Source organism: Cherax quadricarinatus, chromosome 31 (assembly GCF_038502225.1).
Source record: "Cherax quadricarinatus isolate ZL_2023a chromosome 31, ASM3850222v1, whole genome shotgun sequence".
Lineage (NCBI taxonomy): Eukaryota > Metazoa > Arthropoda > Malacostraca > Decapoda > Parastacidae > Cherax > Cherax quadricarinatus.
This window is the reverse complement of record NC_091322.1, coordinates 22,589,704-22,606,607: the sequence shown is the minus strand read 5'-3', so window position 1 is coordinate 22,606,607 and position 16,904 is coordinate 22,589,704. Positions and strand designations below refer to the sequence as shown.

Below are 16,904 nucleotides of genomic sequence, written 5' to 3'. Positions count from 1 at the left end.
TCTAGAAACACAAGATAAATCCCAAAAGAAACCTGTTATGATTAATTCTTTAGGACTTTATCTCGACTCAGAAAAGATTATTAGATGTCGAAGAAGAATTCATAATTCTTCATCCGTGGACTGCTTGCAGAGGCAAAGGCAATGTTCGCGGCTTTCACTGAGACCCACATAAAGGATCACTTGGACAACGAAATATGGATCCCAGGTTACAACCTATACAGATGTGACAGAGTGAACAGGCAAAAGGGGGGGGGGGTTGGCCTGTACATTGCAGAGTCACTTGTTTGCACAGAACTGCTTAATGCCTCAAATGATGTAGTGGAAGTTTTAGCAGTAAAGGTCGAGAACTAAAACCTAGTCATTGTGGTAGTCTACAAGCCTCCGGATGCAACATCCCAGCAATTCCAGGAACAGCTGATAAAAATTGACCACTGTCTGGAAAATCTTCCAGCTCCTGCACCCAACATCTTGCTCCTGGGGGATTTCAACTTAAGGCACCTAAAATGGAGGAATATAGCAAATAATATTGTTGCAGTGATAACACCAGGAGGCAGCTCTGATGAAAACTCACACTCACACGAGCTTTTAAATCTCTGCACAAAATTCAATTTAAACCAGCAAATAATAGAGCCTACTAGACTGGAGAATACACTAGACCTCAGCTTCACTAACAATGATGATCTGATAAGAAATGTCACCATATCAAAAACAATATACTCAGATCACAACATAATTGAGGTTCAGACATGTATGCGTGGAGCCCCAGACCGACATAATGAGAGTAGTCACGAGGGAGCATTCACCAAATTCAACTTCAATAACAAAAACATAAAGTGGGACCAAGTAAACCAATTCCTAACCGATATAAGCTGGGAAGATATACTAAGCAACACAGACCCAAACTTATGCCTAGAACAGATTAACTCGGTGGCACTCGATGTATGCACAAGGCTTATTCCTCTAAGAAAAAGGAGGAGTAGATGTAAAATAGAAAGAGACAGGCGCTCCCTTTACAGGCGACGGAAAAGAATAACAGAGCGGCTAAAAGAGGTCAATATATATGAAATGCGTAGGGAGACACTGGTCAGAGAAATAGCAAGCATCGAACTTAAGCTAAAAGAATCCTTTAGGAGTCAGGAATCGCAGGAAGAACTAAAAGCCATAAATGAAATCGAAAGAAACCCAAAGTATTTCTTCTCCTATGCCAAATCAAAATCGAGAACAACGTCCAGTATTGGGCCCCTACTTAAACAAGATGGGTCCTACACAGATGACAGCAAGGAAATGAGTGAGCTACTCAAGTCCCAATATGACTCAGTTTTTAGCAAGCCGCTAACCAGACTGAGAGTCGAAGATCAAAATTAATTTTTTATGAGAGAGCCACAAAATTTGATTAACACAAGCCTATCCGATGTTATCCTGACGCCAAATGACTTCGAACAGGCGATAAATGACATGCCCATGCACTCTGCCCCAGGGCCAGACTCATGGAACTCTGTGTTCATCAAGAACTGCAAGAAGCCCCTATCACGAGCCTTTTCCATCCTATGGAGAGGGAGCATGGACACGGGGGTCGTCCCACAGTTACTAAAAACAACAGACATAGCCCCACTCCACAAAGGGGGCAGTAAAGCAACAGCAAAGAACTACAGACCAATAGCACTAACATCCCATATCATAAAAATCTTTGAAAGGGTCCTAAGAAGCAAGATCACCACCCATCTAGAAACCCATCAGTTACACAACCCAGGGCAACATGGGTTTAGAACAGGTCGCTCCTGTCTGTCTCAACTATTGGATCACTACGACAAGGTCCTAAATGCACTAGAAGACAAAAAGAATGCAGATGTAATATATACAGACTTTACAAAAGCCTTCGACAAGTGTGACCATGGCAGAATAGCGCACAAAATGCGTGCTAAAGGAATAACAGGAAAAGTCGGTCGGTGGATCTATAATTTCCTCACTAACAGAACACAGAGAGTAGTCGTCAACAGAGTAAAGTCCGAGGCAGCTACGGTGAAAAGCTCTGTTCCACAAGGCACAGTACTCGCTCCCATCTTGTTCCTCATCCTTATATCCGACATAGACAAGGATGTCAGCCACAGCACCGTGTCTTCCTTTGCAGATGACACCCGAATCTGCATGACAGTGTCTTCCATTGCAGACACTGCAAGGCTCCAGGCGGACATCAACCAAATCTTTCAGTGGGCTGCAGAAAACAATATGAAGTTCAACGATGAGAAATTTCAATTACTCAGATATGGTAAACATGAGGAAATTAAATCTTCATCAGAGTACAAAACAAATTCTGGCCACAAAATAGAGCGAAACACCAACGTCAAAGACCTGGGAGTGATCATGTCGGAGGATCTCACCTTCAAGGACCATAACATTGTACAATCGCATCTGCTAGAAAAATGACAGGATGGATAATGAGAACCTTCAAAACTAGGGAGGCCAACCCCATGATGACACTCTTCAGGTCACTTGTTCTATCTAGGCTGGAATATTGCTGCACACTAACAGCACCTTTCAAGGCAGGTGAAATTGCCGACCTAGAAAATGTACAGAGAACTTTCAAGGCGCGCATAACGGAGATAAAACACCTCAATTACTGGGAGGGCTTGAGGTTCCTAAACCTGTATTCCCTGGAACGCAGGAGGGAGAGACATGATTATATACACCTGGAAAATCCTAGAGGGACTAGTACCGAACTTGCACACGAAAATCACTCACTATGAAAGCAAAAGACTTGGCAGACGATGCACCATCCCCCCAATGAAAAGCAGGGGTGTCACTAGCACGTTAAGAGACCATACAATAAGTGTCAGGGGCCCGAGACTGTTCAACTGCCTCCCAGCACACATAAGGGGGATTACCAACAGACCCCTGGCAGTCTTCAAGCTGGCACTGGACAAGCACCTAAAGTCAGTTCCTGATCAGCCGGGCTGTGGCTCGTACGTTGGTTTGCGTGCAGCCAGCAGCAACAGCCTGGTTGATCAGGCTCTGATCCACCAGGAGGCCTGGTCACAGACCGGGCCGCGGGGGCGTTGACCCCCGGAACTCTCTCCAGGTAAACTCCAGGTAAACTACCTAAAGAACCATACATCCAATATTGATCCCCAAGAATCATTGGCTAACAAAACTGATTGTGCAAAACGCCCACAGTAACGTGTTACTTGGTGGGGTAGCTGACACACTTTGTCATATACGACAATCCTACTGTATACCTCAAGGTCGACAAAGTGTGAAAAAACAAATAAAGGACTATTACTTGTCGTCACTACTATATGCTAGTATGTCAGTATCCAGGTCCACCTCCATATCCCTCTGAAAGAGTTTGTCATATCACTCCATTTGAGGTGACAGGTGTAGATTACACTGGACCAATAATTTTAACCAAAACAGTTGACAAAGTTCCCATCACTTGTGCTACAACTAGAGCAGTACATCTAGAAGTAGCCACTGACATGTCTGCTGAAACCTTTATCAAATTATTCTGACGGTTTGCAGCCAGAAGGGCATGTCCCAGACTGATGATTTCAGATAATGCAACGAACTTTGTTGCTGGTGCTGCTTATATAAGCAAGATCTTTGATCAACCAGAAGTACAACAGATGCTGAATCAACGCAGTTGTCGTTGGAGATACATTCCTCCTAAATCTCCATGGCACGGCGGATTTTATGAAAGAATGATCGGCATTGTAAAACGTTGTTTAAGGAAGACTCTTCATCGTCAAAGAATCGACTTAGAAGAATTCCGTACAGCTGTGACTGAAATAGAAATAGAATCAACAACAGACCTCTAACTTATGTTACCGATGATCTGGACAATTTAGAAGTGTTAAGTTCATCTTATTTACTCCATGGCAGAAGGCTCGAACCTGTTCCTCCCATGAATGATAAAGAAATCATAGAGGATCCTACTTATTTCGAACCTGAGCAACTCAGACGTAAATTCAAACACCTTAATAAAGTGATTGAACGTTGGGAGAAAATTTGGCGAGAAGACTATCTCACCTCATTGAGAGAACACTTCTATGGAGCTGGTGTTCCTGAAAATCATAAGTCCTTAAGACCTGGTGACATAGTGATTATTGACAATGATGGTCCGAGGTCCCAATGGTCACTTGGAAAAATTGTGACCATATATCCTGGTGCAAATGGAGTCATCAGGACAGTTGATGTTTTAAGCAAAGGTGTAGTGAATAAGCGGACAATAAATAAACTAGTGCCGTTAGAATTACACAGTGTTGAAAACAAAATTAGTGATTCACCAGAAACCACACAGACTAAAGCTGTTCAGAAAAGACAAGCAGCAGTGGTGGCGAGTGAGAAAATCAAAATAATGTTAAGTGATGAATAGTTCACCTGCAGCGAACCTCTGCCACCCCCCAGTGTGGAGAAATTTTCTCCAGGAGGGGGGTATCAGCTCCCTTCAGCCCCTTTCAGCCCTTTCAGCCCTGAGCGGCCCAGCTCTCTCAGAAGGGGCAAGCGTCTTGTTTACTGCTACAGTGAGTAATTGTTCCCAGATGCAGTACCAGTATACGACCTGTGGTCAAGCGACTGCTGCTCCTTGCAGTCCAGTGTTGAAGAGTGTATTTTAATAAGAGACAGTACATCTTTTACCTTGGCACGACAATTAAGGAAAATCCTGCTCCCACTTTATTACCATGGTAAAGATAGTGTACATTGTTGTCTATGCTTAAAACAGCAAGAAACAAACATTCTGCTTTGCTTCATCGAGGAAGTGGCAAGGAAGCAAAAAGTACTAGGTCAGCTTTTTTTTTGTGCTGGGGGCAGTGACGGCATGGGGTGCTGTGGCGTCTTCAGATTACTTTTGACTCTACTGAGAGTGACACTGACGCCAGGATAACCAACAAAGAACGATCTGTGTGTTAGTGTGAACAAAGTGTCTCATAAAACACAATAAACACTTAAGAGAAGTGTGATCAGCTTCTTTAGTGATAAGATTGTGAACAATAAAGACAAATCTTGTGGAACATAGTGTACTAGTGTGCGTATTCCTAGACTATGGAAGACGTGGACATCCAAGGACACTTCAGCTTCTATCAAGTCACCGATACCTGTCGAAGGTGTGAAGAACACCATAGCTCACGCTACAAGAGCAAGGTAGGTTATGAATTTCTTGTAGTACGGGGGACTGCGCAGTTCTTGAATCGCAAGGAGTTTGTAATCAACCTATAGTCAGCAGTAAGGGGCGGACTTTTGAGTCCACACAAGTAAGTTTGTCAGCAATCAGTGAATGAAATATGCTGACATAACACCCCCTAGGTGTAATTTATAATCTTACAAATTATAACTCATTTACAGCCCGTTGAGAGAGATGACTTCGACAGCTTCTCAAGACCTCGTCTGCAGGGGCGGCTGTGCAGGCGATGAGTTGTCTTTCTAAGTTAAGTTTTCCCTATATTTAAACTTAGCTGGTAATACCATTTCTCAACACCACTATTGAGATTGTCCTCACAGATCAAGTGAGCATGAAAAGAAAACATAGACCTTCCACTATAAATAACAATAAAATCAATGTAAATACTATTATGATCCACAGCTTCACAATCTAACACATGCAGCAGCTAGGAGGATTGGTAAAGCATACCGTGAATGTAGAATCCCAGACCTGCTCAGAACGTTCCAAGCTGCACTAACAAATGCAAGGAATAGAAAGCAAGAGCTTAGGCAACAGGAATGGGAACAATTTGTTAGTGGATTAAATAGGTCTACCTCTTTAAGTTTGGCTTGGAAAGGTATAAATAAAATAACCAGGAAAAAGATTGGCAATGTTGCTCATCCCTTTCCTCTTGAAAAAGCAAATGATCTCATAAATGACTGGCCCAAAACATCCAGGCATGAAAACCTTCCATCTTATGTTAGAAAAAATTTAGAGAGTGCCTCTGAAGAAATGTTGAAACTGATTAATTTTATGAGCCAAAATATTGATGAGAGTGATTACCTCTTCACCGAGTATGAATTAGATAATGCATTAACTAAAGGTCGATCAACTGCTCCTGGAGAGGATGATATAACCTATGATATTCTCAGAACTCTAAGGCACGTGCCTGATAACCCTTTGTTGGCTCTGTATAATCTCAGTTACATTGAGGGCGTTCTTCCTACTTCCTGGACCAATAGTCTCATTGTGCCTATCCCTAAGCCCCAACAGCCTCATACATTTAGACCGATCTCCTCAACTGATTGTCTTTGTAAAACTTTTGAAAGAATGATACTTAACAGACTGTACTACAGAATCAGACACCAACTTTCCCCCTACCTCTATGGGTTCATGAAAGGTAAAAGTGTGCAGAACTGTATTTCCACCTTTCTCACTGCACACACCTCTACTAGCTTTACCACTTTTCTTGATCTAAAATCTGCATTTGATATTACGAACAGAACCATTATACTACATGAACTAGCCAAAATGAATATTGGTGGTAGCTTACTCTGCTGGATAATAGGATACCTGTCAAATAGAGTATCATCTGTCCTTTACCAAGGCTTTAGAAGTGAGTCGAAAGAAATATCTTTAGGTATTTAATATTCTGATTAATGCTCTCCTCAATGCTCTACCTGCCTCACCTAAACATATAGCTATAAGATATGCTGATGACATCATGATACATACAACAAGGCATAAGAAGATGAATACCATTCTTAATGAAGTTCAAACAATTTGTAATCGACTAGGCCTCATAATATCTTCCTTTAAAACAAAGATATCCCCCACCCATCTATTTGCAGGGTGAAAACATTAGCTACGTTAAAACTTACAGATATCTTGGTGTAGATGTACCCTTTAACAAATCCACTATACCACAACTAAATAAGAAATGCAAAGATAGGCTAAATGCTCTCAAAGCTGTTGCTGGCTACAACCCCAACTATGGTGCTAATGTTGCTGGCTACAACCCCAACTATGGTGCTAATGTTGCTGGCTACAACCCCAACTATGGTGCTAATGTTGCTGGCTACAACCCCAACTATGGTGCTAATGTTGCTGGCTACAACCCCAACTATGGTGCTAATGTTGCTGGCTACAACCCCAACTATGGTGCTAATGTTGCTGGCTACAACCCCAACTATGAATCGTGAGAATGATGTACATAGCCTATGTTAGGTCCTTAATTGATTATGCTGCTCCCATGTTGATATTAGCTAGAGAAAGTTCTCTCCGGCCCTTGGAGTTAATGTAGAATTAAGCTCTCAGAATTATTCTTTGGCGTCCCAAATCTACAAAGGTTCTTAATATGAGGAAGGAGATTGGTATTTCTAGTGTCAATGATAGGATTGTTGAGATTAACACTGTACTCGGTATTAGAATGTTGAGAAATGAACCAGACTTTGCAAGTTTTATAACTTGCATGAACTGTATCACTGTAGACAACAACCCCTCCAGGGAAGATGTGTTCATTTAATATCACATACCTGCAAGTCCCTCCCAAGAAACTCATTGCTAGTAATCTCTTCCTTAAATCACTTGTTAAAGCAACTGCTCAAGAAGAAATTTCTCGCCTAGCTGGTAGTAATAAGTTATTACAAGTTATATACACTGATGGATCTAAACAGGAGTCTTCTGGCAGGGCTGCATCTGCTCTTGTTGCCACCTCCCTATTGAGGTAGGCATAAGAATTAACAACTGGCGTCTACACCAGGCCCGGTGGCCTGGTGGCTAAAGCTCCCGCTTCACACACGGAGGGCCCGGGTTCGATTCCCGGCGGGTGGAAACATTTCGACACGTTTCCTTACACCTGTTGTCCTGTTCACCTAGCAGCAAATAGGTACCTGGGTGTTAGTCGACTGGTGTGAGTCGCATCCTGGGGGAAAAGATTAAGGACCCCAATGGAAATAAGTTAGACAGTCCTCTATGACGCACTGACTTTCATGGGTTATCCTGGGTGGCTAACCCTCCGGGGTTAAAAATCCGAACGAAATCTTATCTTAACTGAATTGTTTGCAATCTTAATGGCGCTAAAGCTAACTTATGACACTGAGCTTGACTCTATCATCATTACTGATTCTATGTCATAGTTGAAGGCTCTTGACTCATATAATGACTCCAACAACATGCTCATTGGAGAAGCCAGGTATAGATACTCAAAAATCAGGGACAAAGGGATTAATGTACAATTGCTATGGATCCCATCACACATTGGATTACTCCTTCATGATAAAGTTGATATGTTAGCCGAAGCCAAGAAGAGTACCCAGAAGGAGAATGTAGAATATAACTTTGGTATAACTGTGTCTAGCATTAGGAATAATATTAGGAGAGAAATAAATAATGAAAATGATTGTTATAGGAATGCAGTTAGAAGCCTGAGTAGATCTATAACCCACTATGATAACATGAACGTAGATAAGTATGTTTATGGAGCAACTTGCAATGTGAACAGACTGACTGATGTTGTAGTGGCCAGGCTTAGGCTTGGTTACAAGTACTTCTGGCAGTTTGGGAGACACACAGATGATGATCAAACTAAATATAAATTATGTGATCAGGCATATGGTCACTCTCTTGAACACTATGTGCTTAATTGTCCACTTATTGAGGAATACACAGACTATATAATAACCTATGTGACATGTCAAGATGTCTTATTAATGAAAATGAGATATCAGATATACTAAGCAAATTTCCTAAATTTGCTTGTAACAGATAAGTGAACTTTAGATATGTAGATAAATAAAAACCCATATGTACACTTGTTAATCCTTTGGGGCCTAGTTCCTGGGCCTTTTGTGTATTCATATGCTCTAGCGCTACCGTCCACAGGATGGATATGGGGTGCACAATAAACTAGCCACTTCGGTGACAAAATCTAAAAACAATCTATCATTGCTTAGTTAATCTTAAGTTAATTTTAATCCTGCCCATAATGCTGTGCATACAAGGGGCTTTTGGCATGTACACCCAACCAGTATAATTCCTTGTACAACTATGTAGCATGTCCAAATAAAAATTATTGTTGTTGTTGTTGTTGTTGTTGTTGTTGCTGTTGTTGTTGTTGTTGTTGTTGTTGTTGTTGTTGTTGTTGTTGTTGTTGTTGTTGTTGTTGTTGTTGTTGTTGTTGTTGTTGTTGTTGTTGTTGTTAGGTCTGGGAGCAGTTGGGCGGAGGGATAATATTAGAGAAAACGGAGTTTATAAAGGGGTAACTGTACAAGATCACTTGCATTGTTCACAAAGACAGAAAAAGTGATTCATAACATAAGAATGGAGGAACACTACAGAAGGCCTACTGGCCTATGCAAGACAGGTCCTTATCAAAACTACCCCTACCCAAAGCTACCCAAGAATTTACTCCCATAACCAATGACACCAATCACGTTTTTTCTTGATGATACAACAATACTAAAGAACAGATTGAAATGATTTTCACAATAAACATAAAAGAATGATTATTTTACAAGATTATGTAAAAAAATGAAGTATCCGAAATATTTTTATATCTGTGTGGGGGTTAAATGTCAATATTTTCCTAAATGTTAAAAACTGGTTTTGTTTTGTTTTGTTTTTGAGAATGAAGATAAGGTTTATTACAGTATTTCTGACCATAGCATAATGGAATTAGCACTGTTCTATCAATAGAAAGTGCCCAAACAGCTTTCCCCAGTGCCACTACATGCCCTCATGATGCCAAATGTCATTTTTAGTCAATTTTCTTTTTTCATTTGCTTTTTGGCCAATCTTATGGATACTTCATCACAGTATTGATATACGATTCTTACAGTACACCAAAATGAACGAAACTGGATGATAAATAGAAAAAATCGTAGGCACAATCATTCAACTGCCTTGGGTGTATGTATCATACCCGTATGATACCACCGTGTCTTGACACCGGTACTGATGGCTTGATTGATGGTAGGATGATTCCATCTTCTTTTGTCATTCTGGTCAAGTTGAGTGACCGTTTATAAACGCGGGGATAGTTCGTTGTTCACTAGTGTTATTGTTCAGTTAATCTGTTCAATATGCCATGTACCTTTCAAATTGTTTCAGTCTCTGGAATTACCATCCCTTGTTTGCGATATTCACTCGTCAATGGTAATACTAGCGTATTACCATTGACGGTAGTCAGACTTACTGGCATAACTCACTGAGCACAGATAAGTATCGGTACTTCAACACGGTATCTTTGCTTCGGTTCTCCTTAATGATCGGTCAAGCATGAATGAGCAACACAGAGAATACAACGTCATCCATGAATTCGTCCCCTGAGTTATCGTCAATAACGTTCTGACGCGATTACTAACTCGGATTGATCTTGTAAGAGCCTTGAATACCAGAGAGACCCTTGCATACTAAAGTCCCCTTGCCTCCTTATATTGGCAAAATAATGCAGAAATAAGGGACCCATTTCTCTGATACTGACGTATTTCACTTTAGGTGAGTCTTACTTGTTAATTAATTTGACCAAGAGCTTATTTCTCCTTAATATGAATAAGTTTAAGAAACAGATTTTTCTCAGAACCCGCAATATTTTGCGGGTTCTGTGGAGCAGGAAAAGAAGAGGTCTTGGTCAACACTTCATGTGTAGCTCGTTTACGACCAATTGCAATCTATAGTTCTGCTTGGTATGTTGTTGTTTCGGCGTACATATTCGATCTTCAAAACACATATGTTCCACATCTGTTCTCCAGATGTCGGAACGAGAGAGAGAGTTAGGGGGGTCGTAGCCTCTTTATGCTGCTTGCCAGATATGGGACTTAGGGAGCACAAAATTAGTTAGGCTTGCCGACACTAACAATGCTCTTTTCTGTCACGTCTGAGATCATAGCCATCCTATTGACTGGTCTTCTGCTAAAACTGTCTTCCCTACTTCCAACTTTAACAGTCGCCGTCTAGTTGAATCCTCTCTAATACACAACCTTCCTTGTATGAATCTTAGTCGTGGCTTCGTCTCTGTAGATGCCTTCCTCTCCCACTACATTGTAAAATGCTACAAACTTCAGAACACCCGTGACTTAACCTGACTCCTCATTTTTTTTTTCTTCTTCTTCTCCCTCTTCCCCTATCCTCTTTCCTTTTTCTCCTCTGGGTTGTCTTTCTCTCTTCTGTCTCGTGTTTCTGTTCCTTCTTTGTTTTTTCACCACTTCCCCTTTCACGCACCTCTGTGCGCTTGCTCTCCCTCTGTGGGCACCTAGCTCCCTTGCAGTGCTCCCCTTCCTTTGTATTTGACTGGCTCGTCCTCGTGAAGCTGGAGATACTGTCCTGGGAGACAGTAATGGTGAAGCTGGAGATTTTGTCCAGGTAGTCGGAAATTGTACGCAGGAAGGAATACATATAAATGACCTCATAGGGGACAGGAGCCATAGTAGGGAAACAAGTGTAGTCAAAGATAAGATAAAACCAATATTGCAAACTAGAAATACCGCAGGAAATAACAAACAAGAGGACTCCAATAGCAATAGTGAGGATAAATTACCAAAAACAACTGGTGGGAGCTCCATTGTTGGTGCTAGGGAGGATAGAAGTAAGACAGGGAAACATGCACCAACAGGGAATACAGTCACAGAAACCCAAGGCAAGCGGAAACCAAGCCTGTGCACATACTATGCACTTGGTATCTGCTGGCATGGGAAATCTGGAAAAACAGATGGGACATGCAACTATGACCACCCTAGAAAATGCCATGCCCATATGACAACAGGAAATGCAAACTCCCTTCCTGTAAGCTTTTTCACCCTGAAATGTGTACCTCTTCAGTACAGGAAAGACTGTGCTATAACTTAAATTGCCAGGCATACCATCTAAAGGGGACAAAAAGATACAAAACATCCAGGCCATGGGAAAACCTGGGTAGCCACAGCCACTCAAGAGGGAGAGGTTTTTTAGTGCCAGGAAGGAAAAAAAACTGGCAGGAAATGGCAGAAATCGTACACCAAATCCAGTCATTCCTGGAGTGGAACCACAGTCGATGGCCTCCACTCCAAACCAACAGATACAGATACTAATGCCGGAAAAAAAATCCCCCCCCAGTACCAACAATACCACCAGTCCGATAACATTCTTCTTTGCAAATATACAGGGTCTAAAGCCAGCAACAAACAACAAAATACCTTTCATCCGTGGACTGCTTGCAGAGGCAAAGGCAATGTTCGCGGCTTTCACTGAGACCCACATAAAGGATCACTTGGACAACGAAATATGGATCCCAGGTTACAACCTATACAGATGTGACAGAGTGAACAGGCAAAAGGGGGGGGGGTTGGCCTGTACATTGCAGAGTCACTTGTTTGCACAGAACTGCTTAATGCCTCAAATGATGTAGTGGAAGTTTTAGCAGTAAAGGTCGAGAACCAAAACCTAGTCATTGTGGTAGTCTACAAGCCTCCGGATGCAACATCCCAGCAATTCCAGGAACAGCTGTTAAAAATTGACCACTGTCTGGAAAATCTTCCAGCTCCTGCACCCAACATCTTGCTCCTGGGGGACTTCAACTTAAGGCACCTAAAATGGAGGAATATAGCAAATAATATTGTTGCAGTAATAACACCAGGAGGCAGCTCTGATGAAAACTCACACTCACACGAGCTTTTAAATCTCTGCACAAAATTCAATTTAAACCAGCAAATAATAGAGCCTACTAGACTGGAGAATACACTAGACCTCATCTTCACTAACAATGATGATCTGATAAGAAATGTCACCATATCAAAAACAATATACTCAGATCACAACATAATTGAGGTTCAGACATGTATGCGTGGAGCCCCAGACCGACAAAATGAGACTAGTCACGAGGGAGCATTCACCAAATTCAACTTCAATAACAAAAACATAAAGTGGGACCAAGTAAACCAAGTCCTAACCGATATAAGCTGGGAAGATATACTAAGCAACACAGACCCAAACTTATGCCTAGAACAGATTAACTCGGTGGCACTCGATGTATGCACAAGGCTTATTCCTCTAAGAAAAAGGAGGAGTAGATGTAAAATAGAAAGAGACAGGCGCTCCCTTTACAGGCGACGGAAAAGAATAACAGAGCGGCTAAAAGAGGTCAATATATCTGAAATGCGCAGGGAGACACTGGTCAGAGAAATAGCAAGCATCGAACTTAAGCTAAAAGAATCCTTTAGGAGTCAGGAATCGCGGGAAGAACTAAAAGCCATAAATGAAATCGAAAGAAACCCAAAGTATTTCTTCTCCTATGCCAAATCAAAATCGAGAACAACGTCCAGTATTGGGCCCCTACTTAAACAAGATGGGTCCTACACAGATGACAGCAAGGAAATGAGTGAGCTACTCAAGTCCCAATATGACTCAGTTTTTAGCAAGCCGCTAACCAGACTGAGAGTCGAAGATCAAAATGAATTTTTTATGAGAGAGCCACAAAATTTGATTAACACAAGCCTATCCGATGTTATCCTGACGCCAAATGACTTCGAACAGGCGATAAATGACATGCCCATGCACTCTGCCCCAGGGCCAGACTCATGGAACTCTGTGTTCATCAAGAACTGCAAGAAGCCCCTATCACGAGCCTTTTCCATCCTATGGAGAGGGAGCATGGACACGGGGGTCGTCCCACAGTTACTAAAAACAACAGACATAGCCCCACTCCACAAAGGGGGCAGTAAAGCAACAGCAAAGAACTACAGACCAATAGCACTAACATCCCATATCATAAAAATCTTTGAAAGGGTCCTAAGAAGCAAGATCACCACCCATCTAGAAACCCATCAGTTACACAACCCAGGGCAACATGGGTTTAGAACAGGTCGCTCCTGTCTGTCTCAACTACTGGATCACTACGACAAGGTCCTAAATGCACTAGAAGACAAAAAGAATGCAGATGTAATATATACAGACTTTGCAAAAGCCTTTGACAAGTGTGACCATGGCAGAATAGCGCACAAAATGCGCGCTAAAGGAATAACAGGAAAAGTCGGTCGATGGATCTATAATTTCCTCACTAACAGAACACAGAGAGTAGTCGTCAACAGAGTAAAGTCCGAGGCAGCTACGGTGAAAAGCTCTGTTCCACAAGGCACAGTACTAGCTCCTATCTTGTTCCTCATCCTCATATCCGACATAGACAAGGATGTCAGCCACAGCATCGTGTCTTCCTTTGCAGATGACACCCGAATCTGCATGACAGTGTCTTCCATTGCAGACACTGCAAGGCTCCAGGCGGACATCAACCAAATCTTTCAGTGGGCTGCAGAAAACAATATGAAGTTCAACGATGATAAATTTCAATTACTCAGATATGGTAAACACGAGGAAATTAAATCTTCATCAGAGTACAAAACAAATTCTGGCCACAAAATAGAGCGAAACACCAACGTCAAAGACCTGGGAGTGATTATGTCGGAGGATCTCACCTTCAAGGACCATAACATTGTATCAATCGCATCTGCTAGAAAAATGACAGGATGGATAATGAGAACCTTCAAAACTAGGGAGGCCAAGCCCATGATGACACTCTTCAGGTCACTTGTTCTATCTAGGCTGGAATATTGCTGCACTCTAACAGCACCTTTCAAGGCAGGTGAAATTGCCGACCTAGAAAATGTACAGAGAACTTTCACGGCGCGCATAACGGAGATAAAACACCTCAATTACTGGGAGCGCTTGAGGTTTCTAAACCTGTATTCCCTGGAATGCAGGAGGGAGAGATACATGATTATATACACCTGGAAAATCCTAGAGGGACTAGTACCGAACTTGCACACGAAAATCACTCACTACGAAAGCAAAAGACTTGGCAGACGATGCACCATCCCCCCAATGAAAAGCAGGGGTGTCACTAGCACGTTAAGAGACCATACAATAAGTGTCAGGGGCCCGAGACTGTTCAACTGCCTCCCAGCACACATAAGGGGGATTACCAACAGACCCCTGGCAGTCTTCAAGCTGGCACTGGACAAGCACCTAAAGTCAGTTCCTGATCAGCCGGGCTGTGGCTCGTACGTTGGTTTGCGTGCAGCCAGCAGCAACAGCCTGGTTGATCAGGCGCTGATCCACCAGGAGGCCTGGTCACAGACCGGGCCGCGGGGGCGTTGACCCCCGAAACTCTCTCCAGGTAAACTCCAGGTAAACTACTACCACTACCACTACTACTACTACCTCTTCTACTACTACTACTACTACTACCACCACCACCTCTTCCTGCCTATATATAGCCGTCCTGCTCCACTTCTGGTTAGTGTGACTTTGTAAATTGTCCAAGTCGGACCGAAACGTCGTCGTAAGCTTCTCTCTTTTATGTGTGGGTTATTTGTGTATCGTTCCAGTCACGGTATTGTGCCTTTTTTTTGTTATTTTTGGGACATAAATGTCTCCATTCTATTCCTCATCCTCATTTCTGACGAAGACAGAAATGTAGGCCATAGCTCCGTGTCTTTCTTTGCGGATGACACACGGATTACCATGGCAGTGACCTCCATCGAAGACACTGCGAGACTCCAAGCGAATATCAACCAAATCTTCGAATGGGCCACTCAAAACAATATGAAGTTCAACGAGGAGAAATTTCAACTACTCAGATATGGAAAACCTGAGGAAATTTAAAATACATCAGGGTATACCACAAATTCTAACCATACAATAGAGTGGAAAAGTAATGTGAAGGACCTGGGAGTGATAATGTCAGAGGACCTTGCCATCAAAGACCACAACAATGTATCTACCTCATCTGCTAGGAAAATGATAGGATGGATAATGAGAACCTTCAAAACTAGGGATGCCAAGCCCATGATCATTCTCTTCAAATCGCTTGTGCTCTCTAGGCTGGAATACTGCTGTACACTAACGGCCCCCTTGAAGGCTGGCGACATTGCAGACCTGGAGAGTGTACAAAGAACTTTCATGGCACACATAAGTGCAATAAGGCACCTAAACTACTGGGAACGGTTGAAGGTCCTTGATCTGTATTACCTTGAACGCAGGCGAGAGAGATACACGAGAATATATACTTTGAAGGTCCTGGAGGGATTGGTACCAAACCTGCACACGAAAATCACTCCATATGAAAGCAAAAGACTCGGCAGGAGATGCAACATTCCCCCGATGAAAAGCTGGGGTGCCACGAGTACACTGAGAGACAACACAATAAGTGTCCGGGGCCCAAGACTGTTCAACTGCCTCCCAGCCCGGCTGTCTTCAAGAAGGAACTGGACAGGCACCTAAAGTCAGTACCTGACCAACTGAGCTGTGGTTTATACGTCAGGTTGCGTACGGCCAGCAGTAACAGCCTGGTTGATAAGACCCTGATCCAGCATGAGGCCTGGTCTGAGACCGAGCGGCGGGGGCGTTTACCCCCGAAACCCTCTCCAGGACCTATTCTCCACTTAGTAAATGGATATCACATTTGCCATTTTTCATTTATCCGGTATAATACGTGATTGTATTAAAATACTGAAGAAACTAACTAAGGGTTTACTAACGACTTTAACATTGCATAATTAATTACCTTCCTTAGCAGTATAATTAATGATTTATGGAATTCCATTCGTATGCTGTATCCTGATGAATATATTACACATATCTTTGACACTAACAGTTAGCTGACCTGTGTTTCATTTAAGTGGATCTATCGTTCCCATAATAGTATTCCTATACACCTGAAAGGAACCCTTAGGACAGGTCTTTGATTCACTGGCAACATTTATTTCATATTCCCTTTTGACCCATATTGAAGTATGTAGCACCGATATGGAACCCACACCTGACCAAACACGTCATGAAATTAGAGGTTTGCAACAAGACTAGTCCCTGCATTAAGGGGTAAGCCCTACGAGGAGAGGTTAAGGGAAATCAACCTGATGACACTGGAGTACAGAAGGGATAGAGGGGACATGATGAGGACATAAAATACTCAGATAAATTGACACGGTGGATAGTGACAGGATGTTCCAGAGATGCAACGAGA

General features: G+C 42.4%; 1 protein-coding gene across 2 annotated transcripts in view; it reads right to left on the bottom strand.

Annotated features, from left to right (window-relative positions):
* The window catches only part of LOC128699024 (gamma-glutamyl hydrolase), a 137,282-nt gene that overhangs the window by 76,058 nt on the left and 44,320 nt on the right, over positions 1-16,904 (bottom strand). The gene's annotated exons all lie outside the window — the stretch shown is intronic.